The 14,909-nt window shown below is 32.1% G+C and overlaps 1 long non-coding RNA gene across 1 annotated transcript; it reads right to left on the bottom strand.

Moving 5' to 3' along the window:
- Positions 1–1,897: 1,897 nt before the first annotated feature.
- LOC116582440 lies at positions 1,898–6,345 on the bottom strand. Its single transcript, XR_004282430.1, has 3 exons — positions 6,259–6,345; positions 3,158–3,304; positions 1,898–2,012 (listed from the first exon to the last, which is right to left on the bottom strand). It is a non-coding gene; the product is annotated as an uncharacterized LOC116582440 (long non-coding RNA).
- Between the last annotated feature and the right edge of the window lie 8,564 nt (positions 6,346–14,909).

Here is a 14,909-nt window from a genome sequence, read left to right as displayed (position 1 = left end):
TTCATGGAATATAGAGAGTTAGATCAGAATAAAGTTGTCAGATTTTGTTCAGAGGTGGATTAATATGAGTCTATAAGCACTAAAATGCTATCATTTGCCAACTCCTCTCAACTCCTTTCTGCCAACATGCCCCTATGAGGTTTTAAGAAATTAAACCATAAAATAAATTTGCAACTATCCAAAAATGTCTAACCTTTCAATTTGTGACTAAACTGGAAATTTAAAGTATGTCAAATACCTGATAATATCCTATTGTTTTATTATTTTGAGGGTGCCTCTGCTTTGCCAGTGCCCTCATTACTTGCTTAGTCAGTCCATTGATTATCCAGGAAAAATCTACTTCATTTGTGCACAATACATATTCAGTTTCACTTATAAGTCATTTATACTATTATTGTTTCAAGCATAGTTTGTTAAATTTGTACCATAAGCAAAGTTGTCCAATTTCATAAAGACCATAGTAAATAGAATCTGCTTCTTGTGTTAGAGATTTAAAACAAGTAAATACACGCACACACAGCACACACACACACACACACACACACACACACACACATATGCGTGCATATATTTATTACTTATTACTCTTATTACTTCTTTCTTTTAATTTTTATAATAGTAACAATGTATGCAGAGGATAGTAAAGAGATATGCGAAGTTTTTAAAATTTTTATTTTTATTTCCCAAAAGAGTAAAATAAATAAATGGCTGGAAGGCAGGAATGCTGAACTGTGAAGTCAAGTAGGCTAAAGGGAAAGCAATCTGTAATAAATAGTGAACAGACTTCTCTGTTTGATTTCCCCTTTTCTACTCTAAGAATCAAGAAAAGTGAAATGCCTAAAAGAACAAGTCTGATGTCTACCCCACAGCTAAAATTCAACTGGAGTACCCATAGCATTAATGCAGCACTCAGATCTAAAACAAACTGAGCTACATAAGTCACTCTGGGGCCAGAATAGCAGAAACAGATGTCAAAATAAGGCTTATATGGAGGTTCCTCAAAAAATTAAAAAGAGATCTACCATACAATCTAGCAATTCCATTTCTGTAGATATACCCAAAGGAAATTAAAACAGGATTTTGATGAGATATTTGCCCTCCCATGTTGATTGCCACATTATTCACAATAACGAAAATATGGAAACTCAAAATGCTCATCAAGGGATGAATGGATTAAAAAAAGATGTAGTACATATACATAATGGAATATTATTCAGCCACGAGAAATGAGGATATCCATCCATTTGCAATAACATGGATGGACCTTGAGCACATTATGCGAAGTGAGATAAGTCAGAGAAAGGCAAATACTGTATGATATCACTTATAGGTGGAATCTAAAAACGTTGTTAAATCTATAAAAAACAAAGACCAAATGGTGGTTACTAGAGGATGAGGGTGTATAAGAATGAGGATTTTTAAGGATAAAACTTGTAACAAGAAGTAAGTAAGCCATAGGAATCTATTGCACAGTATAATGAATATAGAAAACAATATTCTGCTATGTCAACAATCATAATATATAAGCGTATCAAAATAACACACAGTGCACATTTAACTTCACAATGTTACACATCAAATTTATTCAATTAAAATAATCAGGCTGATGAATAAAAAGTACCTTAGATTTAATAATAAAAAAAGAAGGATGTTCAGAGGTCAGGATAAAGTGATTATCAGAACCCCAAAAATCAGCTTCCAGGTGATTCTAAAGAATCTTCTCCATGCAGGACTTTATGTTTTGTAGTAAGTAACCAATAATTTCTAGAATGCCTTTCATGAGGATTAAAAAAAAAAAGTAAGAATGAATCACATTTTTTGCACTTACATGCAAATGCAAATTCCACACTGATTTTACTCACTCTGATTTTTGTTGTGTAATGATCTACTCTTTGTGTGTTCTCCTTTTGTCTCAGTCACACTTGCAAATAGCTGCCAGATTCACTTAGAATGATGTTCAAAAATGATTTCGGTGGTTTTGTTTAAAGACTGAAAGAAGTATATGGACACTTCTGGGAAAAAAACGGATGCAAAGAGATTATCACTTTCAAACAAGCTTGAAAAATAATTATAAGCCTCTATACTTGGCTAAATTTGATAGAATGATACATAGTACACAGAAAATACATATATTATAAATACATATTGTACACAGAATTGGAAAAATTATGTTGCATTACCAACTAAAGATATGGTACAAAAAGAGTAGTTAATGTATTAATGTATACACATTTTTAAATAAAAAGTACTGACTATTTTGTGTGCTTGTTTTCTGTAGTACTTAATGACAAGTACTGAGTTAACTCCATTCATAAATCAAGTTAAATATACAAAGAAAAAAACAACAACAACATGGAAGATAAAAATGAATGGGTCCCCTATCTTGGTCATCATTTGGATCTTTTTGTCTTAGCTGGCTTTTCACAAGTGACAACTAGTTGTTTGATCCTTCAGGAACGAATCCAAGTTCTAATCATATGGAGATTAATTATTTAAATCTGTGCCTTAAATGGTATGAAATTTAAAATACAACCTTGGTCAATGTATAGTCAAGAACTGTTTCAAAGTAGTTACAGTGATGGCAAACTGCAAAGTTAACCCAGTTCTCTCATACACTATGGAGGCTCACTCTCTTTACCTTAGCTTTATTAAAACATAATTGCCATATAACACTGTGTAAGTTTGAGGTGTACAATATAGTGATTTGATATATGTATGTATTGCAATATGATTACCACAATAAGTGAACACATTCATCATCTTACAGTTACAATTTTGCATGTGTGATGAGACCTTTCAACATCTACTCTCTTAGCAACCTTCATATACAGTATTGCTAACATTATGCTAAGTCAGACAGAAAAGAAAATACTGTATGATTTCACTTATATGCAGAATCTAAAAAATAAACTTAACTCAGAAACGGAGAACAAATCAGTGGTTGCTGGAGTCAGGGAGTGAGTGAGTGAGGGGAAATGAATAAAGGTGGCTAAAAGGAGGTTTACTGTTTTGGAATGAGGGTGAAGCATTAATTTCATTATTGCTTCTTATATAGTATGTAGATTCTGGAGCAATATGGAGATTATCATGGAAAAATCAGTTGAGACCTAAAGTATAGAAATTTTCAGTTTGATTTTAGTTATTGTGCCTCAGCTACCTGGAAGGCTGAACTCTATGAAGCATTGTCTGGTCATCTTCATAGTGATTCTCAAACTTGGCTATGCATCAGAATCACCTGGAGAGCTTCTTAAAACACAGATTCCTGGGCCTCACCCTAAGACGTTCTTATTCAGCAGATGTGTCACTAAATTGTTGAAAAGAGTAACCATCAAAATTATCAGCCCTCCATTTTCTCCATTTTAACCTTTTGTATTTTTTTTATTATAAAGAAAAAAAGTATGAGCTCTACATTCTCATACCAATTCCTCCAATCCTGTAGTACCTTACTGCCTATTCTCCTTAAAACACCGCATGAGCAACAAACTAATGATAGATGAGATAAGACCATGCATTTCTCACCAGGCCCATTGGCTGATTTTTATTCAATGCCTCTCGTTAACTGTAAGACTTGATTGCAGTAGCGGGTTATAAAGATTCACTATACATATTTTTCTTCTTCTTTTCTTCATGGAGTGTATTTTGGATCCATGATTCATTTTTATACTTTTATATGAATTACAGACTTGTGCCATATAAATCAAAGTGGAAAAAGAATAATATTCAATTGACATAATACTCCATAGTGTATATTCAATTGACATGCAGGGAAAGGCTAAACTAGACACACAAATAAAGCTGTATACAAAATAAAGTATCTATTACAAAAGGTAATGAGTAAATTACTTGTTGTCCTTTCTTTCTTGTTTATCAGTTTGTGTTTGAATTCCAACAACTTCTGGCCATGGTTGATTTTGCCTTTAGGTGGTTGACACTTCCATCTGCTCAAATATAGTGGCCACAGTTAGTTAACTCAAACAATATTTTAACATGTCACTGCCTCAAGTAACTGTTTTGTTTATCTTCTCAAATCCAAACTCATCTAACATAATATTTCCCCAGACACTGGTCAAACTAACCAGCAAAATACTGCTGAGTAAAGATATGACCTAGTCTGAGGATCAATGCTCATCTTAAAACTCTTTCAAAAAAAATGTGGATCATGGGGTGAAAATAGGACAGGAAACATGGGTTGTAGTTCATATTGGCAAGAGAGAAACTTGCAAGAAATAAGAATGAATATTTTTTCAAGTAAATTTTTAATTCTTTTTTGAATGATGAGAATAAACCACAGTCCCAAAAGCAATGGAGAAAACTTCCTTCCCAAAGTAAGGACAGTAATAATGATTATAGTGTGCCTCCTTAGCACTATAATAAACACTAACACCTATTTTGAAGCTCATGATTTTTCTTTAATCAAGAAAAGTTAGTTATGTTTAAAATCTGTCTTACTATATAATTATAGAATTATATAATTGGAAATGATAATATTTAATATTCAGTCGGTGGATCCTTGGTAGAAGACCATCCAAGTTCTGCTTGAATACAAGTAACCAGGTGATTACTGCTTTATTATCTCCAAGAAACCTATTTCATTTTTGAACAGCTTTAACTGTTTGACTGTCATTATGGAAACTTTATTTTATATGTTTCTGACAACTGACCAATTTAATTATCTATAATATTTTAAAGAGTCTGCAGAGGTTGTTCTGCAGATTTAAAATGATATATTGCTTAACTGGCATTTCCCAATGGTCAAATATATTTTTATAAACGTATATAAAATTTATGTAAGTATGTTTGATAATGACATCAGGTTCAGAGGCATCAGTGATTGGGAGGTCTTTGGGAGAAGGGTTTTTGATTTCTCAAAGGAAAGTCCTTTGGGTACCTTTAAAATGCGATTCTGGGAAGCAAAACAAATTTTTTTTTGCAATCTGTTGGATAAAGTAATTAGTGTAGCATCTTAACCCATGCAACAGCATTTACCTACTCCTGAGAGTGCTACATAAAACAAATTTGTTCAAAGAGGTGGCCATTTCACAAATGAAATTCCAACTGTTCTGTGCAGCTATATTGCCCTGGCACAGTCACAAAATAAATACAAAATTATTTTGATGAAATTATTGCTAATTTTATGTGTAGTTATAGTTTTAACACAGTTGAACTCATTAAGGCATTTATTTAAGCAATTTATTTCATGAACAAGACTCTACACACACACACATTCAGAATATTTTATATATATATACATATATATGCATGTATATGTATTATATACTCATAGACATAATAGGATACATTCAGAATCATTTAAAATATAGTATTATAGTCGACTATTTAGTTTACATGTCTATCTTTGAAGGACTTTTTGTGTTGTTCAAACAGCATATAGATTTATAAGTAAATTCATGTAAATGAGCATTTTTTATTGGTACAAATAAATAAAAATAATATTAGAGAACAACTATGAAGAAATATTAATAAAATATATTAATTTCACTTAATTACATTGTTTTAAAAATTGATTTTCTATCCTTTATGGATAGGTCATAATGCCTACTCAGACACTCTACAATCAATAAATTTAAATAAAAAGGAGAAAGAACAAATAAAATAGATGTTTAAACAAATACTTTTGTATAATAATTCATAAGTCACCACAAATATCTACTTTTTCCTTCCATACTATTTATATGCATAACAAGTAAATTGTACTTTAGATCAGTTGAGCTTTTCCCAGGTATATCCATTCAAGAGTCATTTATTTCTAAAGTTTCTCTTAATATGTAAATCAATAGAGGTGAAATATGGTTTTATTGACACTTTTCATAAGAAAGAGGCTTATTTAAATTTTTAGATGTGATTGCTTACATAAATGTAAATTTGCTTTCAATATCAGTTATTAGCTATTTTAAGTAACACACACACATATGTGTATATATATATATATATATACATATATATATATATATATTCTTACTAATTACCATCATCTTAAAACACTAAGGGAATAAGTAAAATGTTTAGACCTGGCTTACAGAGATTAAGTTTATCCATCACATTGTTAATGTATCATAGATTCAATATGTTTGTAGGTATGTAAAAAATTTACTTAAGCAAAATATTTAAAAATATTTTCCCCTCACCAAAAGAATAAAATTTTATTACAATATGGGCTTTGATTAGCTTGATGGATTGCTTAGTATAAGACTTGCTTGTTTCCCAACAGAAAAGCACAATGAGTTTATCTCAACTTACCAAGAAAAATGAATCTCTGGAGAATTGGCATTAAATCCTGTGGTTTGGCTTGTCTTAGCTTTGATGGATGTCCTATTGCCTATGTTCCCGTAAGTAGAGGAATTAAAATTAAATGGCTACACTGGATGTTTTAAGGTTATCATGACATTAAATGCTCACTACTGGCATTAAAAAAGGATTAAATTACATTTTAAAATAGAATGATGCATATTGACAAAGAATGAAATAATTAAACTAAGGAAGTCTGTTGTAACACATCACTTCTGATATTCCTTAAGATAACTTAAGGTATATTTAAAGTAAAGCAAAGAGGAAAGTATCTGTAAAACTTGCCTATTGAATGATTAGTGTCTTATTTCCTATGTTTAATGAAGGTATCTTAAATAACTGTTTTAAAAAAAAACAGTTCTTGGGCGCCTGGGTGGCTCAGTGGGTTAAGCCACTGCCTTCGGCTCGGGTCATGATCTCAGGGTTCTGGGATCGAGTCCCGTATCGGGCTCTCTGCTCCGCGGGGAGCCTGCTTCCTCCTCTCTCTCTCTCTCTGCCTGCCTCTCTGCCTACTGGTGATCTCTCTGTGTCAGGTGAATAAATAAAATCTTAAAAAAAAAAATTAAAAAAAAATAAATAAAAATAAAAAAAAAAACAGTTCTTGAATACTTAGGAAATAAAAAGTTTTCTGGGGAAATTACAATTCTAATGTTAACTAATTCTGTACATTCTTACTTCCAACATTTTTAAAAATATCTGTAAAGGAGACACAGGACCACCTATTTTAGAAGAATTTTGGTAAATAAATTAGTCTGTAATGATAATTAGTGCTGTCATTTGGATGAATATATTGAAATGAAAAAACAAATTTTTGTTAAAAATTTTGCTTTCTTTAGAATCGTGTGTGTGTGTGTGTGTGTGTGTGTGTGAGGCTTATGAACTTCAAAGGCTTGAAGGAATACAGAATAAGTTTATTTTATTGTTTTAGTGATTTGTACTAGAATAAAGCATGTTTTATATTTTTTCAATAATTATCACTACTCTGATTTTTTTCAATATTCTTAAAGGCCTGTTTTTTCTTGTTAGAATTAGTTATTAGTTCAGATTTACTTAAAAATAAAATGAATAGAGATAATTCAGTTTGGAGAAAACTGTCAACATAATATTTTTTTGTATATCTAAAATAATCTGAATTAATATAAAATGAAATATTTCCCATATAGAAAATAAAATATTTCATGGAAATAAAATACTTCTCCTATAAAAAGAAATGATCCTATATGCTCCAGTACTTTGTACTTAGTAATTACTAAACAGATAATTTTTTTAAAAAAATAAGAAATGCATTATAATTCTATTTTAGTAGATTTAATAGGAGCCAAAGAGTTTATTTTTATTAAGCTGTAGGATAAGTGTAAGAAACTATACTGATCATTCATACCCAAAGAGTAGAGTTTACTAACTAAAACTGCAGCATCTGTCACTAAAAAAAACTGAGCAGAATCATATTAGAGAAAATGAATTATCCAAGAAATAGGTTGGTCCTAATTGAAGAGTGGGGGAAAATCACAAGAAACACACATCACCATTATATTTTGCACTGGTAGTGATAAGATCTACTTAAAGTGATAAGCTCTCATTTTAAACTGGTCTATGTAGAAGAATGTAGACTTCACTCAAGAGCTAAGATTATTAACAAGTCTCAGTTAGATGCTCTCATTCTCTTTATTTTCAACAAGAGAAGCTTTCAGTTTATTGCCCTTAAAAGTTGATGAGACCGAAGGACAAATCACTAAAATAAACTTGAAAAACAAGGAACTAAGGTGCCTAGCTGGCACAGTTGGTAGAACATGCAATCTTTATCTTGTGTGTAGAGATTACTTAAAAATAAAATCTTCTTTAAAAAGCAAGGAATAGGGCATCTGGGTGGCTCAGTGGGTTAAGCCTCTGCCTTCAGCTCATGTCATGATCTCAGGGTCCTGGGATCAAGCCCCACATCGGGTTCTCTGCTCAGCAGGGGGCCTGCTTCCTCTTCTTTCTCTACCTGCCTCTGCCTACTTGTGATCTCTCTATCAAATAAATAAAATCTTGTTTTAAAAAAAAGCAAGGAATAAATGGCAAATGGAAACACAAGTACACACGAGTATAATTTTGCTCTACAATTTTCTATGGCAATACATGCTGTATATTTTTATTTTTAAGACCAAGTTAGTCTAGAACCCGCTGTTGCCATATACAAGTCCTGGAGGGCTTGAACAGTATGTAAATAATAAAAGAAAAGTTAAAAACATGGAGGAAGAACTGTCTCTCATGTTCAAGCTACTGTGGTCCCCCCTCTGGATGATTTGTCCAAGCCTTCATTAGCTATCTACTTAATGGCAAGAAGTCCATTAATGATAGGTAGCTCCACTATGTCCTTGTCATAGTTGACCATACGAATCACTTTTTTGAATTCACCTATATTTAGCATACAAATTGAAGTTATCTTCCCATTGTTATAGAGACCCAGCCACATCCTAGGTTGTTGTGTGTAAGCTGGGCATAGACTCCTTTCTCCACAGTCCTCTTTCTGTGTATATCATAGAAGCTGCATACAAGCTTGAGTCATTCAACTTCTTAAACTTAACACCTAGTGTCCTCCTCCATCACTGGGCTGAAAAGATTAATATTCTCATAATAATTCTAAATTCTAAACCTTATTCATTGTCATCATAAAGAGTGGCCATGGGTACCTTTAAGGGAAGTTCAAATTTCTAAAGATTTCCTTTCCCCTTTTCAGTGTGTAGGTAAAAAGTAGATTTGCTTTGTTTTCCCCTGGTGAATCCATAGCAACTGACAATGAACTGAGACAGAAGTACTTGTCTTATTCTCCCTGCATATACAGTCGTTTCTCATTATTCATGGTAGTTTTGTTCTATAAGTTCTCTACAAATGCTGAATTAGTGAATACTGCACCATTGTCTCCATTCAAGATAAAGAGTTTGGTTCCTGCAAGCCTCTGCTCACAGCATTTTCATTACCCAATCAATAATTATGTTATATGTGTGTTTATATAAGATACCTTTCCTACAATCTATTCATGATTCATTAACATTGAACTCACAATAAACATAACATGTTTGAACAAACCTTATGTAACATACTTATTTTATATATAAGGCACATCACAGCTTTCTTGCACTTAGGAACACTAGACAATACATTAGTATTATGCTTGGAGGCCATTTTAAACAACAACAACAACCAAAAAGAAAAAAAAAAGCACAAAATAAGGAAGGTGGCACTGAATAGACTGTAGTAAGGACATTGTTTATATTATGAGAGCTAAAATGAGGCAGAGTATTGCCTTGTTCAGTTATAGCTAGGAAGATGCACAGAGACTGATTAAAATTTTTCACTGCTCTGCACATGTCCACAAATGCCCATGAGATCTGTAAGTATTGATTTTAAGGCTACATTTCAATTTTAGTGAATGGACAGATTTGCAAATATGAATCCATGAATAATAAGGATTGACTGAAAATATGTATGTATTAATAAATTATACATATAATATACAAGAATTATATATGTGTAGATTATCAGAACTATGTGAATTGCTTGACCTTATCACCAGATTAAGTGAGAATTATTAAGCCAAGTGCAATAACTGATTATATACATTAAAATAATATTTGGCAACTACACTTATTTGCTTTTGATCACCAGAGAGTATTACTAAGTCTCAAAGAAGATGTATACAGCTGAATAACATAGAGAAATTGAAGAGGCCTTGAGTATAGATGGGGAATATAATTTTATAGATCATAGTAGAAAAGTGACTTAAACTCAAAATTGACTGAAATATTATTTAGTAAAAGGAATGATACCTGTGGGTAAGTCAAGGCATATGAGCACAGACAAAAATATAGAAAAGTATGAGAATATTGCTATTATTGATGACAAAGGGCTAGCTGAACTTTGGCTCACATGGAAGGTAAAAAAAATTAACTTGAAGATCCATCAAATATAAATTCAAAATTAGTAAGTAGCCCATGTTACATTATGACATAACCCAAAATTATTTATTCATTCACTTACACATTTATTTATTTCAGTGATATAAAATGCCACAACTTCTAAGAGCTGTCCATTATATTTGAGAATCAATGCTGTGGAAAGAAGTTTTCCAAATTTAATGCAAAAATGCAGATAAAGAAGAAAATCTTTTCTAGAATATTTTTTAAAAAGTCTTAGGGTAGGTAATGAGTTATACAATTGTTTCATAATTTGGTATCACTGTGCTTGTACTCTGCCAGAATTCAGGATTCTGTTCCATTTCAGAATTAGATAAGCAGATTCACAATTAGACATTTTTCTATGGAATAGGACAGGTAGCCCAGTGCAAATCTTGGCAATCGAAATTTACTCTTTCTGAAAAGGATGGGGACTTCATAAGACGAACAGTGGAATCTTTCCTGACAGATGCATGGAGTAGAGTGATACTCTACTCTGACTCTGATGTGTCAACCTTCAGAACTTTGGTAGAAAGGTCATAGACTTTGCATGGTTTACTGGAACCCCCAAAAGAATATGGCATGCTTTCTGTATGCTAAGGCAACCAAGGTAATAGGTAATTTCAAAACCTGCACTTGGAACAAGTACTAAAGCAGATTGAGTTCTGAAAGTCATCAGAAACAGGTAATCAGGATCTATCCAAAGCAAAATTATCTGATTTTAAAGCAAAGCAAAATCAAGTCCTAATAGAGATTCATCTGAATCAGGAAATTTGAGAATATTTGAACTTACAAGTACCATATATACAATTTCTCTGATAAGAAAGAAAGGAATCATTTTGGGGAAAAAATTCTAATAGATAATTCCTATGCCAATCTTTACTCCTGCATGTGGTACAGGGGAGTGAGCAGTAATATGCAGGCTTTGGGTATGTGTAAGACATTTGGATGTCAGGTCTTTGCACTTCAGAGAGGAACTGAATTGTATTTAATCATTCTCCTTTTCTCTGAAGTTTTCTATATCCACTGATCTTTATAATGAAAATAGACCATTATAATGTTAAATACTAGCCAATCTATAATCTTGGTAAGTTAATGTTTCCAAAATTAACTTTCTAGGCTTCTAATCCTATATCTGAGCAAAAGCAGAAAAACAGTGCATATGTAAAGTTATAGCATAGTGAATGCCTTTGGAGCATATATACCTAAACATCTTTGTACCATTTGAGGTGAATATTATTGAGATTTAAAAAAATATATATATACTCTCATCATGGAAGTGAGAGAAACATGACACTTCTATAAATTTTGCCAGAGTAATAAATTAAGCACTTCTATACAAATCCAAAAGTTTCAACACTGTATTAGAGTGATCATGACCTCCTAATAAATATGCAGTCCATTCTGAGGACATCTTATCTTAAACAATTAAACATATATTCCTCAAACTTCAGAGGGTTTTTTTTTTTTTACTATGATGTCAAAGCATCCTCATGTAAAATTTTCTTGCCGGCCTGCTGTACCTTTTACATACTTGAGATAGCTGTCCTTCAGCAGGCACTAAATTATTTCATTTGTAATTTATAAATCCCCTTATGGACTGTGAAGAAGAAAGTACTTGCTAATGGTATAAATGTGAGACTGGGATTCCAAAGAGGGGAAATATATGTGAAGTTATTTAATCTCAAACTACTCTATTAATTTATTTTTCTTATAGGATTAGTCATAACACTAAAAATGAAGACCATGTGAGAGTGAATTTCAGTATCAATTCAAAAATGCAACTTTTCGTATTAAATATATGCTATTCAAATTTAATTAATTTAAAATCTTGTAATAGAGGGTCAACTTAGAAACATTAGAACTTCTGTCAATATCTTCTAGCATTGGAGAAGTATTTATAGTGCATTTGTGTAGTTTTATTGCATTTGGTTTCATCGTTTCAAATAAGAAAAATAAAGACATTCTTGATTATTTAAATTCATAGAAAATGTAAATTATTTACTATTATTACCTTAAGTTCAGCATTTAGGAAAAAGCATTTGACTCTTAATGTATTTTAAGAAATGTTGAAATCTTTGAAAAGATTCCATAAGATTTTGAGGGCAAAGGCGGTTTTTGATTGAAAACAATGAACACGACAAAAGTGCTCTTTGAAAATATAGTTTTGGGCACCTGGGTGGCTCGGTGGGGCAAGCCTCTGCCTTCAGCTCAGGTCATGATCCCAGGGTCCTGGGATCGAGTCCCACATCGGACTCTCTGCTCAGCAGGGAGCCTTCTCCCCCCACCCCTCTGTCTCTGCCTACTTGTGACCTCTCTCTCTGTCAAATAAATAAATAAAATCTTTAAAAAATATATATTTTTGACCTTGGATTTGGTGATGAGTTTTTAGATACACCACCAAAAGCTAGATCCATGAAAGGAAAATATTTAAAAGTTGGGACTTCATTAAAATTGAAAACTTCCGTTCTGCAAAAGACACAGTTAAGAAAACAAAAAGACAGCTCCAAACTAGGAGAAAATGTTTGCAAATCACATAACTAAAAAAGTACTTTTATCCAGAATATACAATGAATGAACACTTAAAACTAAACAAGAAAATAAATTACCCAATTAAAAAACGGGCAAAAGATCTGAACAGACACCTCACAAGAAAAGATACACAGATGGAATATAAGCATATGAAAAGATGCTCAACATCATATGTCCTTAAGGACTTGCCAATTAAAACAACAACAAGCTACCTCAACACACTTAATTAGAATGGCTAAAGTAAAAAATACTTACAATACCAAAGCAGGCAAAGATGGAGAGCAACAGAAACTCTTTTGTTGGTGGTGGGAATGCAAAATGTTACATCTACTTTGGAAGGAAGTTTGAGAATTTCTTACAAAACTAAATATATTCTTACCATATGATCCAGCAGTTACACTCCTTGCTCTTTACTCAAATGGAGTTAAAACTTGTGTCTACACAAAAACCTTCACAGAAATATTTATAGCAGTTTTATTTATCTTTGCCAACACTTGAAAGCAACAGAGAACTCCTTCAATTGGTGAATGGATTTTTAAAAAACCCTATGATATGTCTATACAATGGCATATTATTCAGTGATAAAAAGAAATGAGCTATTAAGCCATGAAAAGAGAAAAGAGGGACCTTAACTGCATGTGGCTAAGTGAAAGAAGCCACTCTGAAAAGGCTACATAATGTACGATTCCAACTATATGACATGCTGGAAAAGCCAAAACTATGGAGATAAGTAAAAATATCTCTGGTTGCCATGGGACAAGGGAAGGAGGGAGGGAAGAATAGGTGGAACACTGGATTTTTAGAGCAGTGAATATATTCTATATGGTGTAGTAATAATGGATACCTGTCACTGCACAGAGTGAACCCTAATGTAAACTATGGAATTTAGTTAACAGAAATATATGAATATTTGTTCATTAATTTTAACAAATATGTGACAACATTATAATAAGTAAATAATAGGGTAAATTATGTTGAGGGGAGGTGGCAGTAAATGGAAACTGTACTTTATGCTTAATTTTTCTGTAAACCTAAAACTACTAAAAATTCTCAATTTGCATATAAATTATATATACATAAATATACATAAATCAGTTGATTTTATTTTTGTATAAATGTAAATTGTTTTGAGATTATTTAATTGCTATTATTATAATCCTCTTTATAAGTGGACACTGAAGAAAATATTGTGGACACTGAATTATCTTTTCTTCAGCTATGTTTAGTTATAAAAAATTCTAATTGATTTTTGTTTTTTTCCTCATTCAGTTTTGACTTCTCTGTCTTCACATTCAGGATGAAGCATATCACTTGGTTCCTTCTCTGTAATTAAATTTTTCCTTTTTCTTTCTTTATACACACACACACACACACACACACATGTATACATACACACACAAACACACACATATGCAGAGAGAAAAAGAGAGAGAGAAACAGAGAAAATGAAAAATAAACATTGCCTATAGGCCAGGCACTGTGCTTGTCACTGATAATAATGAGAAAAATTAAACCACAGTCACTCCTTTTAAGAAAGATGTGATGTCTCTGAGAGAGGTAAGTAAATTAATACAGATAACTTTCTTCCTTTATTAATTAATGCATCAGAATTTGACTACTGGGTATTTATGATATGACAGAAACTGCTCTAATGTCTAAAGGTTGGATATAAAAAACAAATATAAAAAATAAATAAGACCATGTCAGGGCTAAGTGCCATGAAGAACATTAAACTAAGTGATAAGTCTTCAAAATGGCCATCATTGAGCAATTGATACTGTGTAATACTTTTGACTGTAAACAATTATAAAACTGGCCAAAATATATGAGACAATTATTTTCTAACTTTGGTACAATTGTGAGATTTACAATCTTTATGGATTTCTCATGTGGGGCAATTTTCAGACTGTGGTGAGGAAAGGTGGAACCTAACCTGGACGAGAGAGATCAGAGTTCATGACTGTTTGGGCAGCTAATATTTATGTGTTAAATACTAGAAGAGAGAAGCACAGAGAACAAGTTCCAGAAATTTATATATAAATCCATTCTAGTCTTTGAGAAAAACCTGAGTTAGACTTCCAAAGTGGAGACTCCATGAGGCCTAGCCATGACAAATTGTTAGAAAGTCATGAAATT

The sequence above is a fragment of the Mustela erminea genome, chromosome X (assembly GCF_009829155.1).
Source record: "Mustela erminea isolate mMusErm1 chromosome X, mMusErm1.Pri, whole genome shotgun sequence".
Lineage (NCBI taxonomy): Eukaryota > Metazoa > Chordata > Mammalia > Carnivora > Mustelidae > Mustela > Mustela erminea.
This window is presented reverse-complemented; position numbering and strand designations above follow the sequence as displayed.